This window comes from Odocoileus virginianus, chromosome 20, assembly GCF_023699985.2.
Source record: "Odocoileus virginianus isolate 20LAN1187 ecotype Illinois chromosome 20, Ovbor_1.2, whole genome shotgun sequence".
NCBI classification, from domain to species: Eukaryota; Metazoa; Chordata; class Mammalia; order Artiodactyla; family Cervidae; genus Odocoileus; species Odocoileus virginianus.
Window position 1 is genome coordinate 40,611,935 of NC_069693.1, and position 18,040 is coordinate 40,629,974.

Below are 18,040 nucleotides of genomic sequence, written 5' to 3' on the forward strand. Positions count from 1 at the left end.
GAATCACCCAGACGTTTCAGCGCGCTAGCAAGCATCCGCGATTGCGCCTCTAGGGTCCCAGCCACGTCACCCCCAGAGAGACCCCTCTGCTCAAAAGTGGGGACCAGGCGAAAAGATGAGATTCTGGCTGCTTTTGTCATAGGCGGGCCAGAGGGGAACGTTTTCTCTGCGAAGGGAGGCATGCAACCTCTTAGGGCTGGGCGCGACGAGGACTGGGTGCCCAGGCCTGAGTGGTCTTTGGATCCGGGTGCTTCTCTGGGGACCGAGCCTGAGACCTGCGGGGGGCCTCCGAGAGGGACCTGCTCGTTACACGCCCCTCGGCCCTCCCCCTCCCTCCCGCGCCCTTGAGCCCCACGCCCACCTCTCCAAAGGGGTCCCATCTGCAGAGCCCCGACATGGGTTTCCGAGCACACACACAGCTCCGCGGCGGGACCGCTCCCCCCGACCCCCTACATCCCGCGGCCGCGGCGCGGTCCCCACCCCCGGGCTCCCACCCGCGGCGGGCGTGGGGGTCACGGCCCTGCGCCTCCCCAGCTGCGGGTCCATTTCCGCCAGGCTGGCGGGGCGGGCAGCGGGCGAGTTTTTTTTTCTTTCCCCTCTCACCACCGACCTCCTCCCTTCTAGCTTTTTCTGATGAGTTAACGGGAGCAGAAGCAGCGTTTCGTTTGGACAGACTTTCAGAGGCGACCGTAGCCCTTAGGAGAAAGTCGGAGCCTCGCGGGCTCAGTCGGCGTCTCTGTCCCCTCCCTTCCCTCTTCGCCTTGGTTCCTGCCTATCCATCCATCGATCGACTCTCTCTAATCTATTGATCATTACCTGCCTATTCCCCCTTACATTCGTTTCCAAAACAAGAAATCGCCCTCAGCCTGCTTCCTCTCGGGGTGAGAAATACACTCAGCCTTTCGGCTCACCCCGGCGGAAGAGAAAATTTATTCATATTTATAAAGCTACAAAGTTTATTTTAAGGCCGAAGTGAACACGCCGCCCCACCCCCTCCCGTCTAGCCTCGCCTCACTTTTTCGCCTTCCTTTGCCCCCCTTCTCTAATTGGAGGTGCGTCGAGGTAGTTTTGGAATCGCCGGACACCGAATTTCCTGGGCTTGTTGCTGCCCGGAATGATAACAGCCAAATTCACATTTTTGAACTAAAAATATTCGTTTTGGTGACATTTGCCTCAGTTCCTTAAAAAAAAAAAAAAAAGTGACTTGTAGAAAAAGAAAACAAAACAGGAGGACTGCAAATAACCAACTTTCTTGTACCCATCACTCAAAATTTACAAACGTTAGCCACTCGGGTTATTTTCCCCCACTTTTCGGAATAAGGATGCTTTTTCTTTTTCTCTGGGTCTCGACTGTGTTGCTGTCGTTCTTTCACCTTCTTCTGGTCCCTTATCTCCCCCGTCTTTCCTTCCCTGTATTCCTGTGTGGTTTTTTTTTTTCCTCCCCCTTCATCTGCGTTGCTCCCCACCCCTACCCCTACTCCTATCCCCATCACCCCCATATACATACAGGGGCTTCCCTCTTTCTGGAAAATAGGCTTGGAAGAGCAGTTTGGTGATTGACAGGAAACTAGGGTGATAAAAAGGGAGCCCAGAGACAAGACCCAAGCTACCCAAGGCCCCTCAGGCCAGTGGCTGTGGAGGGGGAGGGGTGCATAGGGTAAGGAAGGAGGCAGGTTTCTCCAGATCATTTAGGGAAACCGATTGGCTCAAGAGTCAACTTTGAGCTTTAAGTCTTTGCCTCTCAATTCTCCTGGGCCGGGTTTATTCAACTGATGTGTAAGGGGGTGGGGGACAGTTTTTTTGTTTTGTTTTGTTTTTTAAATTCGAAAAAAGTGTCATACAGAAAATCCTGACTGATTTGCAGTTGACATAAAATTTCTAGCAGTAGATTATTTGCTTATTGTTTTTGGCGTGTTGCGAATGTCAAGAAGGAGAGAACTTAAGAAGAAGAAAAAAAAAGAAAGCTCCCACTCTGTTAAAACTTAGCAGTCCTGTTAGAAAAATAAAGCATTGGAGTCTTTTACTAGGAGCTACACACCCCTACCCCAAATGAAACAAATGTCAGAGGGGGTAACAAAGTGGGAAAAAATGTAAAGTGAATTTCAAAGGGCTCCACAGTCAAGCGCAATCTGAGATTCACAGAAAGTGGAGACGGATAAGACAGGAATTAGGTCATCTCGTCCAGACCCCAGGAAATATGTTTAGATCAAAGCCTGCTCTGGTAGAATAAACAAAACAGGGCCCAATGGGTCCTACCAATATTTTCATCTCCGTGCTAAGAGCTGCTAATCTAACTGGCTCTATTTGATGAAAGGGGGAAAAAATTACAACTGTAAAAATGGCTAAGTAAAAAATGTCCTCTCAACTATACTAGGAAGATAAAGATTTAGATTGAAGCTAAAAAGTAACAAGATCCAGGCCCAGATCAACACAAACTTCCTGGAATTTTAGCACTAAGTAAATTATCTAATCCCAGCCCATTGTTCCCTCTTTGCCACCCCCAACCCCCCATGCAATTGAACATACCAGATGATTTACATAAAAAAAAATTGTTAAATTTTAACTGCAGCCTAAGAACATTGCAGGAGGCAGACTTTTGGGTTCACTTACTCTACATCCGTTAAGGACCTCCCCCACCACCCCACTGTCCCTGCCCCACCCCTCCCCCCCCACCCCCCCAGGCAGTTGGGGCCCCATGCTGACCTGGCCTTTATTGTTAGGGATGGTTCTTTAAGCCCTGTCTTCAAGTTTGGCCTCTTTCTACTAAGGACAGATAGATGGAGGCTGGGAACATGTGTCTTGTAAGCCTGCCTTTGGGTTGATTGGGTAACCACAGATATTTTAGCAGCTAAACCCAAGCACTGTGTAAGGTTTTCTTTCACCACCGTTCAGTTGATGACCTTAAACCAGTTGCCAGTGAACATTTGGATAGATAGAAACATCCCAAAAAAAGGACAGGAAATCCCAGAGAAGGAAAATTCACCCAGGCTAAATCCAGGATTGTAGTTCCTTGCTGAGCTTGGTTTCCTCTTAACTGTTTAAACATACAATTTGGCTTCTCTTGTGTTTCTACATCCATCTGAGCTCAGGTTCAACAAAGACCCAGAGACTGCCTGTCAGCTTGGCTCTGATCGGCCCTAAAGCCAGGAGGGCTGGGGTGGGGATGTGATGGGGCCTTTATAAACACCTTGAACAGGCTGTGGCTACTCAACTCTGCAAGGCCAGTTCTAGGGTCCACTTTTTACTTATGTTCTATGGAGGACTTAGAAGACACGAGACATGGTGTTGGAGGCCGCACAAATCTGTCCTTCCTTTTTATTTTTTAAATTTATTTCTCATGTATTTGGCTGCACTGGGTCTTAGTTGCAGCTTGTGGTATGTAGTTCCCTTGCCAGGGATCGAACCTGGGCCCTCTGCATTGGGAGTGCAGAGTCTTAGCCACTGGACCACTAGGGAAGTCCCTTGGTCCTTCCGTATTAGACCCAAGATGGGACCCAGTCCAGCTGAATCCTGACACAGCACAGTCTGGGTGGACATGATGCAGAGAGACCAGGGGTTACATCATCTTGTTGTAATCAAAGCCACATTCAATAAGAGGCCCGGACAGTCACATGGATGTAAACATTGATACAGATGTAAATGTAGCAGGCAGGCTCTTATCCTGATGGAAAGGATGCGAAAGGGAATACTAACCAGCCTGCAGAGCTTGCTTTAGTGTTTAGAATTTGGGGTGTTTCCACCTGTCTTATCTCCCACCAGTCCAGGGAGACAGACAGGGCCACTGTCATTTATAACAAAACTGAGACCCAGAGATCAGAGAATGAACAGCTGGACCCCAGAATACCTGGAGCTATGACTGCTTAATAGCCAGCTCTGGGCCATAATCATAATTTGTCTGCTCCATGGACTGGTTTCCGCATGTGTACCCTGAAAGGTTCAATATCCATCAAAATTTCCCAGCAGCTTCCATCAGTCTTACCGTGTTCACAATTTCACATTATCATAGTCACTTATACTGTGACCTATTTGATCATTTCACTTAAGTTAGTCCCTTTTTAAAACATAAGTATATTTCTTTTAGAAGGAATAGAAAACACTGGATACCGTTTTCTCCAATAGTCTTTCTAGTCCCAGGCAGGAAAAATACTAACAATTCACACCCATTGGTGATGTGCCCAAATCAGAACAACACAGACACATCCCACAGCTTCTTTAGCTGCATCCTTTCTTAGTTTTTTCTAACCAACCGTCTCTTGCTTTAGACAAGTGTGAGGTCTGTGGCTCTTAAAGAGTGTTTTTTCTCTACCCGTCTACCTATAGACACACACCTTGGAATTGGCCCAGAGTTTTTCAAACTGTGGGTTGGGACCCTAATATTAGCACATTATGAAATCAGTCTAGCAGGTTATCCTGAGCATTATTTTTTAAGGGTAATGGAATAAAAAATAGCAGTGTAGATCACACTCTGTATTAAGTGTAGTATCTTATGAGGGCTTCCTAGGTGGCTCTAGTGGTAAAGAATCTGCCCACCAGTGCAGGATACGCAAGAGATGTGGGTTCCATCCCTGGGTCAGGAAGATGCCCTGGAGGAGGAAATGGCATCCCACTCCAGTATTCTTGCCTAGAAAATTTCATGGGCAGAGGAGCTTGATGAACTTCTTTGTGTCCATGGGGACACAAAGAGTCAGACACAACTGAGCGACTGAGCACACACACAGTGACTTATGAAGCTGTTTCAGCCTTATATGTGTGTGCACCAAGCTACAATGATCAATGTGCTTCTTAGCACAAGTTGTCACCAGAAAGTCTGAAGCCACTGACAAAGGCTTGGATCTCTCCTTTTTCTTAGCAGGAATCGTGGAACTGGGGGCTTTGGAGAGGGTGTCTGGGGCTCAGATTTAGCAGTGGGAAGAGTACTGATGAAGGCACAGGTAGACCAGTTGCCCACCTGTCTTTGTACTCATGCATCCAAGTGTTGTTTCCTAGCTGTTACCTCTGCCAGTAAAGAGCGCTAAGCAGCTGGACCCCTGGTGCCAAAGAACCTGTGCTCTCTTCTCCCGGGCTGCTTTGCTGTTGGGGGATTCTCCTTAAATACACATGTAAGTGCAAAGAAGAAAACAAAAACAGAGTAGGAAAACTTAATTTCTGCAACAAGCTGCCCTGTGCCTTTAAGAACCCTCCTGCCCTGGTTACTGGGCCAGAGCTCTGGGGTAGCTAAGATAACATCCCTCCCCAAACCTGCCATTCTTAATCATTGTGCTAACTAGGGGGCTTACCATGGCCTAATAGTACGTCATCCTGAGTAATCATTTCTAGAAGAGTTCTTTTAGGAATGCTGCTCAAATAGATTTTCTGCAGATGTTAACAAAGATCAGATTCTATCTAACATGTGTGCGTGCGCACATACACGCACACACATGCGCACACACTTACCTAAATCTTCAGAGCTAGGAGTGGCCAGGAAGGAACTTCTTTGGCTGTATAGAAGGTAGGGTGAGAGATGGAGCCTGAGTTATTTAGATAAACAAATTACACCCTCCTACTCTGGGGGGAAGAGTGATTGCCCAAGGTCAGCTTGTTGGTTGAAGGTTAGGATATACTTTCTTGATGTGGTTTCTCAGTCTAATATTTCTTATGTCTATTATAATAAAAAGAGTTACTATGGTAGTTCTCATTCTGGGCAACAGTTTGCCCTCTCTTATCCATAGCCTTTGCCATGTGACTTGCACTGTTGACCCCCAGGGCAGGGTGTATTTGCCTGTCTCTTTGGGTCTGACCATGCGACTTGATGCAATGGTGTGCTAGTGCCATGACTGGGCCCCGAGATGCCTGTGTGTTTCTTCTTGTACCCTGTGCCTCTGCCACCACCATGAAAAGAACGTGCTCGCCAGTCTTGGCGGAAGAATAAAAGCCACATGATGCAGGGTTATCCTCTGCTAAGCCCAGCCAAGATCAGCCAAGCCCCAGCCAGCACCTGAGTGAGACCAACTGACCAGAACCCACAGAACTAGGGGAATAGATGGGCACTGTTTTAAGTCATTGAACTTGTGAGTTCAATGAACTTGAACTTGTGAGCCATTGAATTTGTGAGTGCTCCCTTACTTTGCAACACTGGGCCACAATCAACCATTTAAATAAGCTGTAATTAGTGATTAGAAAGTGTCACATGATGTTTCAGAGGGTTTACTTGAATTAACTGACTTAATCCCTGCAACAACCAAGTGAGGTGGGTGTTATCATTGCACCCATTTTATGGATAAGGAAACTAAGGTACAGAGAGGTTAAGTGAAATGTCTAAGGGCCCAATGCCTGGCAAGAATTTAAACCCAGACAGCCCAGCTCCAGAGCATGCATGTTCAGCTCTTCACCATTCTCCTCTCCTTTTGTCCTGTCACAAATCTTCCCAAGAAGATTGAGTACTGCCAGTCTCTCTCTAACACAACCCCAGATCCAGAATTCTACAATAAGTAAATCGAACCTCTGCACCCTCCCTTTTCCCTACTCTCCTTACAGGTCTCTGGAGGAGTAGAATCAGCTGGGATTCACAGGAAGTGATCTGCTCTCTCAACACCTCCCTCTAACAGGAGGACTCTCCTGACCAGGGTCCTTCCAGCTCACTATGCAGTGCTGACAGAAGTGGCAGGAATGCACATGGATTGTGAATCCACACACTAACCCCATTCCCTTCCTTCAGCAAGCACTGAATGCTTTATGGATATGATAAGTATTACCTGCCCTAGGAAGACCTTGTTAACATTAATATTTAGAGATAAAATTATTTTGATGTCTTTTTCATAGAGGAAACGATGCATCCACATAGCAGTGTGTGGGGCTTTATTCCCCATCTCTCCCCATCTCTCGCAGAAAAACAAGTTCTCTTTTTCTCCTGTGCATTTCACAGACTGCAGGTCACACGGTTGTTCATGGAGCAGAGAAATGTTTCATCTGAATTATCACAGTGGAGAACTAGCTTGCAGGCTTGAGCGGCTGGAATATTTTTGTCTCCCTGTGAGGAGGATCAATGAGATTCACATGTTCTTTTGCACACAAAGCTCGATTTTAACATTCCTGGTAAATCCAGGGAACATTTAACGAAGTAGTTAACATTTTAGGAAATTTAAGAAACTGAGAGGAGGGTCAGATTTTCATGGTCTGAATCTGCCCTGAGGGAGGGAAGATGATGGTGGCTGATCTGCCTTCTTTTCCTGGTGCCCACCCTCTAATTGGCCAGTGTATTCATTCTTAGGGCTGCTGTAACAAACACAACGCCAGAAACTTAGTTTCCCACACTTTTGGAGGCTTGAAGTAAGTCAGGGTGTTGGCAGAGCCATGTACCCTACAGCCTTAGGGGAGAAGCTATCCCATGCCTTTTTCTTAGTTTATGATGTTGCCAGCAGTCCTTGGCTTGTAGACACATCACTCCATTGTCTGCCTACATTGTCACATGGCGTTTTCCTTCTCTGACTTCATATCATCTTCCCACTGTGCATGTCTGTCTCTGTGTCTCTTCTTTTCTCCTTATGAGGACACTAATCATATTGATTTGGGGTCCACCATCATGACTTCATTTCAACTCAATTATATTTGCAGACACTATTTCCACATAAGGTCACGTGTGTAGATTTGGAGGGTTGGAGGGAAGCTGTCACAGTAGCTCAGTGAAGTAAAAGTCACTAAGTTGTGTCCAACTCTGTAACCCATGGACTGTAGCCCGCCAGCCTCCTCTATCCATGGAATTCTCCAGGCAAGAATACTGGAGTGGGTTGCCATTCCCTTCTCTAGGGGATCTTTTCAATCCAAGGATTGAACCCAGGTCTCCCGCATTGCAGGCAGATTCTTTACCATCTGAACCACCAGGGAAGCCCCACAGTAGCTCAGGTGAGACACAAAGAGGACTTGAGAGGAGAGGAAAGGGTGGAATTTGCTTGGGGTGTTTTTTAGCAACTTTCACGTCCCAGAAGAGCCACGGCTCTTAAAGCTTAAAGGATGCTCAGAGACCTCAGGTCACAAAATGGAGACTCAGAGGCTGAGTTCAGCCTGCATATGTGTTTTATTTGGCTCCCAAGGCATATTTAACAAATTTGAAAGCATTGCCAACATTCAGAAGTCAGGAGATCTCATATAAAAGTTCAAATTTCTGGATTTTTTTTTTTGAGTGTCAGATGACGTAGTGCTCTCATTTGCCCACATTTCAACAACTGGCTGGCACTAAGGTGTCACTGTCCCCTTTGGAGGGAGCATACCCATTCTCCACTTTTCTTCCATTCCCCCTACCACAGACCACCTTACCCATCTGCCAGCCTGCTGTCCTCTGTATGCATTTGATTTTTCTCCCTAAATGAAGTCCAATCAGCTCATTTTGCAATGGAGGAAGGGAAGGCCACAAGGCAGGAGCACCTTGTTTAAGTGGTGGATGCAACCATAGGTTGATTCAGCAGAGGAAGGTTGGGGTAGAAGGAGGACATGTAGATACTGTCAAGGTCAGAGAGAAGAAGGTAATCCACAGCACAAGGACATGTCAGGAAAAGGGGTCCACCAGGAAGCAGATCTCTGAGTTCAGACAAGACCCTGGATTTCCTGCAGAAATCTTTGCTGGAGATGCTAGATAAAGGACAGCTTAAACTGGGCTTTCCTGGTGGCTCAGATGGTAAAGATCTGCCTGTAATACGGGAGACCTGGGTTCAATCCGTGGGTTGGGAAGATTCCCTGGAGGAGGGCATGGCAACCCACTCCAGTATTCTTGCCTGGAGAATCTCCATGGACAGAGGAGCCTGGCAGGCTATAATCCATGGGGTTGCAAAGAGTCAGACACAACTGGGAGACTCAGAACACTAAGCACCCTAAACACACATATGAGGTTGGGGGAAGGCGATTTCCCTGACCATCCTGTGCATGCTAGAGGCTTTATGCTTACAAAGCACTTTCACATTCACTGTTTCACTTCATCCTCCAGGACAGAGCAGACGGCAACACCAGTCTCTTTAAACAGATGAGGAAATCGAGGTCCAGAGAATTGAAGGAGATCTGCCCAGGGGCAGAGAACTATTTAAATCCAGCATTTCCCTCTGCTAGCCCAGTGCTCTTTCTAATGAAACACTCCCAAGTTTAGGAGTTGTAATTGCCCTCTGGCCAGAAGGTTCTTATAGTTCTGAGTTGGGAAGGTTTAGTTCAGACCCAGCCATGACAAAGACATACGGAACGTTAACAAAGCTAACTTACAGGGCTTCCCTGGCGGTCCAGTGGTTAAGAATCTGCCTTGCAATGCCAGGGACACTGATTCAATCCTTGGTGTCCAGGAAGATCCCACAGGTTGCGAAGCAACTCAACCTGTGCATCACCACTACGGAGCCTGCGCTCTAGAGTTTAGGAGCTATAACTACCGAGCCTGCACGCCTAAAGCTTGTGCCCTGCAACAAGAGAAGCCACCGCAATAAGAAACTCACATGTGCCAACTAGAGAGTAACTCTCACTCACCACAACCACACACAGCCCCAGAGACCCAACACAGCCCAAAATATACAAAAATGAATAAAGTTTTTTACACACTAACACATATAACATAGCATAACATACATGTGATGCACAACATAGCAAAGCTCACATAGTTTAGCTTCCTCGGATCTAGATGGAGTTATCTTGAGAGGGTGACCTTGGATGAACCACCTACTAGAGCCTTCCTTTCCACCCTCCCACCTTCTCTTTGCCCTCACCTCTTTCCTTCCTTCACCAAATGGTTATTAAAAGCGGATTCAACTATGAAGCACCCACTTAAGTGCCAGGCACTTTGGGGAGTCCCAGGGTTGCCCTCTGGTGCTGGCAGAATGAGGGAAGCCGCAGTGCAGTGAAGTGAGCCAGAAATCTGTCCACAGGATGGTGGAGCACAGCTCCAAAGGGGACAGGGGCTCTAGAAGTCGCCAGAGACCCTGGGAACAGCACTGGCTTGCTGGGTGTAGTTCATTCATTCATTCATTCATTCATAGAGAGCACCTGCTCTTTGCCAGGCACTAGTCTTGGTCCTGGGACACATCAGTGACCAGCGCAGAATGACTGTCTGCCCTCAGGTTGCTTGCACTCTTGTGAAATGGCTGGACAAATGGCCCATGTGGCTTTAGGCTGTACTTTTCTAATGGCTGTTGTACTGCCCAACCAGTGTATCACCAGCTCTATTAATGGTACTGACAATGACACTGATGCTGTCGGATATTTACATTGTGCATCGTTAGAGAATAGAGCAATGTCACAGCCAGTGAGTTGAGAAGTAGCCCACACAGGCCATCTACTAAGAGAGTGACCTCATTTCCGGCAGCTTCTGCTTCTGAAGTCTGGAGGATGGACAAGTCCTCCTGCAACAGAAGCTCTAGATCCAGGAACAACCCTCTTCAAAGAGTTTAACCAAGACAGGCACAGACTGCACTCAGACCCTTGAGTAAAACAGCCCCCATCGCTGTCCCAGGCGGGGGCACTGTCCCCAGGAGAGGTCTCCTGGTCTCCTTCCTGTTCTAATTAGTATCTTTAACCAGGTTAGGGGCAAAGATCAGATCTTTTCCAGAAGAAATATCTTTCTGATGGAGGCAGGCAGGAAAAGTGCAGCAGCAGCCACTGCTTCCAAATAAAGAAAAAGTTTAAAAAGATAGCTCTCCTTACCTATGAATCCTTGTTTATACTTTGCAGTGAATCTGTGCAACACTCTTCGGTGGGTGGGCTTGGCCATTATCATATGGAAGGAGAGGGCTAGCAGGTGAACGTGGAGAAGACACATTTTGCCTCTGTTCTCAAGCCTTGTTGCATTCTGCTTCAATATCCTTCCATAAAAATAAATGGAAAGCTGATAGAAATTGAGACTTTCCTAATTCTAGCTTCCTGAAACAGAATGCAGCACTTTGGGAGAAAGCAGAGTGTTTATTCTTGAATTAGTGATGGCCGCTAGAAATAATAGCTTTTGGCTTCAAAGGACAAAGAGATAAAGTTAGGAGCTGTGGTCTGCTGAATGAAAAAAGCACCCGTTGATTAGCGAGAGCCAGGGTAAACACAGGACCTCTGAACATGTGGTTGCTTCCAGCCACCGAAGAGAAAGCAGCAAGACCCATCCTGGAGCTAAACTGTCCCATTAAAAAATAAAATAAAATAAAGATGCCATGCTAATGAGAAAAGAAAGAGACAGAGATTTTACAGAGTAAAGGGAGAACATATAGATGCTGACGCAAAGTGCAATGAGGTCAGAAAAGGATTACAAAGCATGCTGGGTAAGAAGAAGAGAGACTGTGAACAAGACTGATGATTTTTAAAGGTTAATGATAGAAGTCTTTCCTGATATGATAGTGTTTGTATTTCTGGAAGTCTTATGTATTTTTAAATATTATATAAAATACTAGTAAAAGAGAATAAAAGTTGATACTTAGTTGCTTTAATCAATAACTTTCCCTCCCTTAAATCTGAATGGTAACATAATTTTCAGTGTCTATTACTCAGTTAAGGGCACCTTTATAAAGCCCCCAAGTTCAGATTTCAAGGTTTCAGTTCAGATGCTACAGTTCAGTCTAGGAGGCTTAATACTGGCACAGCTGGGGACAGATTTTTACTTGGCTTCCTTTTTTTTCTGGGACTCCCTTATACCAGAGAAAGTGATAATATAATCGGGTATTTTGTTGCTCTATAATCTTCTTTTGCTGAATATCATAGTCTCCATTTTTTTTTCTCAATAGAAGATTTATTATAATAGATAATGTACTGGTTTAAGTTGGTGCTCCTCAAACCTTCCTGTCAATCATTTGGAATGTGGTTGAACTGCAAATTCTGATCTGGAGAAATGACCTGAGAATCTTCATTAGTAATAAGCTCTCAGATAATGCTGGAGCTGCTGATTCAGGGACCACCCTCTGAGTAGCAAAACTTTGAATTTAGTTGACTAAACGCTTCTGTCAAAGAGTTCCCGCACTTTCTGAGAAAACTGTCCACACTAGAAGGCTTCCCAGGTGGCTCAGTGGTAAAGAATCCACCTGCCGATACAGGAGACAGAGGAGATGGAGGTTCGATCCTGGGCTGGTAAGGTCACCTGGAGGAGGAAATGGCAACCCACTGCAGTGTTCTTGCCGGGAAAGTCCCATGGACAGAGGAGCCTGGTGGGCTACCGTCTGTGTGGTCCCAGGGTCGCTCACGACTGAGCAACCTGCACATGTACACACTAGACTGATGGCTCTCAAATCTTCCAGCGCCTCAACATCACCTTGAAAGCTTACTTTCAATTGCAGGTTCCAGGGTTCTGACACCAAACATTCTGGTTCATAGCTACTACCTCCCAGTGTACCCAGATCTAAGCCTGGTGGAGCCAAGGCTGTCTAATCAGGGGCCTGCTCACTTCCCAGCTCATTGTTTGCAAATCTCCAACCTCACTGGCCTTTCTTCTCTCCTTTGAATGTTCCAGGCTTGTTCTGTATCTTTGGACATAAAAATGCGTGCCGGATCTTCCCCATTTTTCCTGGCTATCTCTTCTTATTAATTAACTCTCAGCTCTAATGTCACCTCCTCCGAGAAGTCTTCCAGGAGCACTTCTTCCCTCCAGTCTAAAATAGTGCTTTCTCCTTATTCTCTTTGACATATCACCACATTTTATTACCATCACAACTCTTATTACTATCTAGAATTATCTTGTTTGTGTATGTGTTTATTGATTTAGTATCTCTCTTCCATGAAATGAAGGACTCTCCCTATCTTGTTCCCACTGAATCTTCATGACCCAGCACAGTACCGGGGTATGGGCTGAATGAATGAATGAACAAATGAATCAGTATATCCAGGTTGAGCAGCAAGGTGTAAAACAAAATAAATAGTGTTGTGAATTCTGGCCTTGGAAACTTAAGGCTCCAGAGTGAAGCAGATGTGAAGGTTTAATGAGCAAAAGGATCAGATGAGAAGGAAAGGAATTGCTATGCTTCCTTCAGGGTGTGGAGGAAAATTAAATTAGGAATAGAGGATGGCAGTGTGTTTGCAGCTTTTTGTTCATGTACCATGAGCCTGCTGTATAAGATTCTTTGTCCTTTTTTGTGTCAGCTTTAAAATTGTAAAAATACATGTTCATAGTAGACTATTTGGGAAAACAGAAAATTTTAAATAGAAAAAATATACTACATTATCCTACCACTCAAAGATAAGCATAGTTTTCATTATTTTAAGGTGTTTCTAGAGGTGTTTCCCCTCTAGAATATTTTCAATATTTAAAAATGCATGTGTCTTAAAAATTAGTTAAAATTTTAAAATGTGTGTGTCTTATAGAATACATACATGACAATATACTCTCATGTTCTGCTCTCTTATTGTTTCACATTGTAAGAGAAGCAAATTTTCTTGCCTACAAAGTGTCTATTAAAGTATATTTTTAATGGTTGTTTAATATTCCACTAAATGGATAGAAATACATCATTTACTTTCTTTCTTTGTTTTTTCCTCCATTGTCCAGAAAAGCACTCTAACTTCGTTCTGCTCTCTTTGAAGTAGAATAGAAATGTTTAAGAAATGCATGTTTCCCTTAACAAGAGTAGCAGCAGTTCTCAACTGGTGGCAGTTTTGCCCCAGGAGACACTTTTTGTCACAACAGTGGAGTTTGCTGTAGGCACCTAGTAGGTTGAAGTCAGGGTTGCTGCTAAACATCCTATAGCAGGACAACCCCTACAACAAAGAATTATCCAGCCAGAAGGTCGATAGTGCTGAGGTTGGGAAATTGCTGGCCAGGACAGCATCAGGGTTAATATTCAACAGTCACTTAAAATTCAAATTAGCATTCTGCCATTAAACTATAGGACTTTGCCCTGGAATCCTGCTTTACAGTAATTAGAACTCCAGGTACTAAAATCTGGAATAACTGATATTGTATCTGCAAAATTTTGATTTTCTTTGAAAACTGTAGATGACAGTTACAGAAGGTGGAACTAGCGATTGTATATTTTTTAATTAAGTTCTAAGGATTCACTTTATGATCCTGGGGTTCATCCCCGCTGGGGTCCAAACATTCATGCAGACACAAGGGCTGGGGAATGTACAGCCACAGGTTGCTAGTCAGGCTCCGTAGAAAACAGCATATTTCTAAGGCAGAGAAGTGATCCAGCTGATAGAGAAATAGTTTCTAAATTGCCAAGGGGGGTTGGATGAGCCGTTAGTTAAATTTGGATATTTGGAATCTTCTTCTCTGCACTGTTCCTGGAGTGGAGGTTTTCCTCCCTTAGAGTTTTTGTAATATTTGAACTCATGGGGTGGCTGGGGAGGGGTGGGGAGTGGGGGTTCCCTGTGTAGTAAGCAAAAGTCACCCAAAGCACCGCCCTTCCCTCCTGTTGAGAAATGTGCTCTTGAGCTTTGGGACTTTACCCAACCTTTGCAGAAACAATGGTTAGAGAGACAATTTGTTATGATGCCTCCTCCAGAATGATCCAGAGACCATCATTAGCTCAGTGCAAAACAAAGGAATGTTTCCTGCACCTTTTTCTTCTACCTGCATTCTTTCTGGGGTTTCTGGTGAATGGAGGAGAAGTTTACCTTGGAAATATTTGGAATTGTGTTTTGGATATTTAAAAGATGGAATGAAAAGGCTTCCCAAATAGGCACTGGGTAAGAGACGTAAAACAGTGGAACCAGGAATCACTTTCTGGGCTATAACAATGGAAATGCGATCTTTAGTTAACAGGGACTCAGAATTTAGAGCGGGTGAGCGTGGACGGAGGTCAGTGATTCACGCCTTGAGATCGACCTCTGCCTCTGACCTAGATCCCTTCTGTGTACTGACTGCACTTGTTGGCAGCTTTACCTTCTGCAGTATTTTTGTGGCTCCTCTGCGGAGCCTCGGACCTGCAGTGAGAGGGTCAGGGGGGCTTCGCTTGCTGTCAGATCATCTTCCAGGAGGAAGACACCCCCCTTCTCCTCATCTGCTCTCCCCTGGGTTGGCTGAAGACAAGAAGCATCTCTGGGCTCTCCATCAGCTACATCGCTAATGGCACAGACTGTATCATTTGGGAGGCCCCTGGAGAAGGGGCGGGCAGGGAGGAGGAGGACAAGGAAGACAGAGGCTGGGAACTGGAAGACAATTTAAAATAAGCAATCAGGGACTGGAAGAGAATATGCCAGCTATAAAATAAGTACAGGAATAAAAGAGATGGATGGGAAGTCAATTCCTAGGTCTCTGTCTTCTAGGTGATGTGCAGTCTTTTTTATTTTCTGCTCTTGGTCGGCAACCTTTGGTTTCCAAATACTCATCTTCTTTGTACTTTTCCATTAAAATATTGACTCAACTGCTGCTGATGCTCTCAAGAACTGCAGGGCTATAGAAAGGCAGGCCCACTCCTCTGGCAAGAGACACCCATCTGCAGACGTAAATGCACCCAAACACGTGGGTAGCAGCACACACCAGAGACTGCTCTAAACGTAGGCGGCGTGGCAAATGTCACCTGTTCATCTTTAGCTGAATCCAAGATTCAAATCCTTGGGACAGGAATGGATGCAAGTGATAAGAAAAGCAGGTCGAAAGGAATCAAATGCAAACTATGGACGAACATAGTTCCTACCGCAGAATGCCTCCACATTGTGACTCCAGCTCAAGTAGAAGCCAGGAGGTTTCTTGATTTATTATTTCAATCTGCTTTGTCTTTGATTGAAGAGATACTTAGGTAGCATCTCTCTGCCTGCCAGATACCACAGTGTTGCCCCATGAATATGATAGTGGCATTGCCCTCAAGAATTAGAATAGAAATGAAACATAAGATGGTATCACACTTAGGTACAGCCCAAGTTATCACACCCTGGTTCAAATAGACTTCTTAATTCCAAAGAAGAGTATTGGAATTGACACCTACGTTTCTTTCAAGTAGCTCCAGTCAATGCAGCTGGGCCTCCCAGTGGATGGGACAGTCCAGGTAGCAGGTAACACTTTTTTCCTCACCTATGGATAGTGGAATCTGTGAGTTGGATTTTTTGTGAAGACAAAGGGAGCTTCTTTATCAATGGGATTGCCAGTACTGCAGTTCCAGCATTTTTAGCCCTAGAATAAATTTGCCTGACACTAAAGGCAACTAAGACCTACAAAGGGTCAGATGCAACCAAGGATGCACAGCTCGTTATTTGAAAAGACTGGAAGTAAAATTCAGGGTTGCACATTTTTCTATTTTCCATGTCTTCCTGTCACAGACATCATGCTACATTCATGTCTAAGAACCAAGTAAAACAAGGATCTTCCCTGCGTTAGGCTTATGTACCTGAAGATGTGTCCTAATTTATGTGCAGAGATGGAAGAAGATTCCATTGAGATGAAACATGCAAATCCTGTATAGCAAAATGCCTGCTACCTAACAGTCCAAAGGACATGAATGCCCATCCTGATCTCCATCATCCTCATGTTTCCATCATCATTGTGTCTTGCTTTTAAAGGAAATTCAACCTAGGCAAGCCTCTACTTCAAAAACTGGTAAAACTCCCTTCTCAAAAACAATTCTTCACTTTCCAAGGGTATCTTCAGTGGTATTCAGTTAAAGTTTGATCCGCCCTCCAAAAAATTTATGCAAATAGATATTATTATGTGAAAGAAGATCTATTTAACTCTCGAGTATGTAGTCACATCACATAAGCAACGTGAACTAGATTTTCACTTGTACTGTCTACATGACAGTGATAATAAAAGATGGCCATAAAGTCTGGAAATATATTATTAGTTGTTTTTAAGACTTAAGATGTTCTTGACCACATTATTTATATTTGCCTATGTTTCCAGACTAGATGGACATCCTGTAACATAATAAACATCATAAACATAATAAACAAGAATAAATTGCTTGCCATTTTGGAGGAATTCTTAATGTTTTGCATACTTGGTTTTAAAAAAAAAACATATTTTATGATGGAATCTCTATGTTTATAAACAAAACCCCAAAAATTTACAGGGAAAGAAATCATTTTGACCTTCTTTCTCAATATTGGTTCCATAAGCCATGACCAAATTATGGCAAATCCTGACTTGAAGGATGACTGAATCATTTTGTTTGAGTTAGTTTAATATGTTCAGAACTGGGCAAGGTTTTTTGTTTTCCCTAAATTTTATCCTCTGAAGTTTTAAAACTTAATCATTAGGGCTAATTTTTGTTAGACATCTCTGAGCTCTCCAATGTGGAAAATTTTGTTCTGTGGCAGTTTTCTTTTGGTCTTATTCCTCAGGTACAAACTGAAAGTGAAAACAATTTAATTTAAAAAAAAACACACATTTTTTTTTAATCTAAAAAGTACCCAACAGATTTGATCCTTAAAATGATCAGAGGGTTATCTGTAGGTATTAAGCCAAATGGAAATAGGAGACGGTTTCTTAGTTTTCTGTGCCCAAATTAAACTGGTTTCCAGGTTCTGCAATGACAAAATCATAGCCCGGGTGACCATCTGCCTGGTCAATGAGTGGCCAGCGCTGGCCTGAGTCAGCTAATTGTGCGTAATTGGGATTATGTAGCAGAGATGACACTCCCCTCTTCAAACAAAGAAAATCACATTTGTGCTGTTTCATGTGACCGCTGATCTTTCCCGGCCAACAAAAGCAGAAACTTGGGTCGTCATAAAGTCTGTGTCTGAGAATGGCCAAGATGGTAGGAGGGATCAATTCTGGGATAAGCATGAGACAATAGGCAGTCGGGGAGAGAGAAAAGGAGAAAGAGACAAAGGAATCAGGGGGAAAACCTCTAGTGCTGGAAAATTTAGTGTCACTCAGCTTTTAGATTCTGAAATACAGGCACATTCAGTGTCTAATTCTGTACTTACACTGTAGAGTCTGGAGCGTTACCCAGTAGCTTCAGAGGGTCAGTGTGTGGTGGGCTACCTGACGGAGGGAGAGGTTTGTATATGCAGTAGGGGTGAGGGGTAATAAGGGTGTGCATGGAAGGGGGGTTATGGAGAGCAGAGGTTATGCCACTGATTTCCAGACTGAGGATTTATCTCTTCAAGCCCTTCCTGTGAGTCAGGCACCTCAAAGGCCAGGCAGGAGCACAGGTAGACAACTCATAGCAAACAAGTGACTTGTTGGTATGTT

At 44.6% G+C, this 18,040-nt stretch overlaps 1 non-coding gene across 1 annotated transcript; it reads right to left on the reverse strand.

Annotated features, from left to right (window-relative positions):
* Positions 1-3,383: 3,383 nt before the first annotated feature.
* On the reverse strand, positions 3,384-3,456 carry TRNAG-CCC (transfer RNA glycine (anticodon CCC)). The gene has a single exon. It is a non-coding gene; the product is annotated as a tRNA-Gly (tRNA).
* Between the last annotated feature and the right edge of the window lie 14,584 nt (positions 3,457-18,040).